Source organism: Lissotriton helveticus, chromosome 1_1 (assembly GCF_964261635.1).
Source record: "Lissotriton helveticus chromosome 1_1, aLisHel1.1, whole genome shotgun sequence".
Classification (NCBI taxonomy): domain Eukaryota; kingdom Metazoa; phylum Chordata; class Amphibia; order Caudata; family Salamandridae; genus Lissotriton; species Lissotriton helveticus.
The window spans coordinates 582,364,613-582,365,371 of NC_136057.1; the positions used below are offsets into that span (position 1 = coordinate 582,364,613).

Below are 759 nucleotides of genomic sequence, written 5' to 3' on the forward strand. Positions count from 1 at the left end.
CATTATAGACTAAGAGAGAGGGAGGGAAATAGTGCAGGGGCAATTGAAATGGGAAAATCAGGGTAACAACGGGAAGAGAGAGGGGAAAAGAGGGATGGATAATGAAAGAGATGGATAATGGGATAGAGTATGATAAAGGAGGGGTTGGTAGAATTAGAGAAAGACAGAGGGAGGGAGACAGAATGAAAAGTTGGTATGATATATGGTCAGACATTCAGAAACTTTGAAAATCTAATAGATGTGGGGATACGCCGTGGACTGGGTCATGACCTGCGCACCACCCGCCTCACAGCTGCGGGCTGTAACTCGGTCTGTGGCACCTATTTCTGTACGCTGGGCATGCCGCAGCTCAGTGTGGCGCCCTGCCGTTTCTTTTCTGGGTGCAAAGACGCGCCATGAAGCACTTCTCTTTTCTCTTGGGGTACGCCGCCACTGTGGGCAGTGGCCATACAACCCTAAAAGCACCTGATCTCATCTGAAGTTAAGCAGGGTCAGGCATGGTTAGTACCTGGATGGGAGACTGCCTGGGAAAACCATGTGCTGTAGACTTATCTGAATCTTAGAGTGACCTTAATATGAGCTGCCTGTAGTCATGGTTGGGGGTTATTTTTTCTTGTTCCTTCCTTCTTAAATTCCTCTGTCTGGTTCCCAGAGTGCCTTGAGTACTGTTTTTTCTTCACCATTCCAAGATAGAGGTTTTATAACCTTCTTCATTTTTCTTCCTAAACCAAGATGGTGGTTCTCCTTTTCCTGTTGTGT

At 46.8% G+C, this 759-nt stretch overlaps 1 pseudogene; it reads left to right on the forward strand.

Annotated features, from left to right (window-relative positions):
* The first annotated feature begins 437 nt into the window (after window positions 1-437).
* LOC144777566 (5S ribosomal RNA) lies at window positions 438-549 on the forward strand (annotated as a pseudogene).
* The last annotated feature ends 210 nt before the right edge of the window (window positions 550-759 follow it).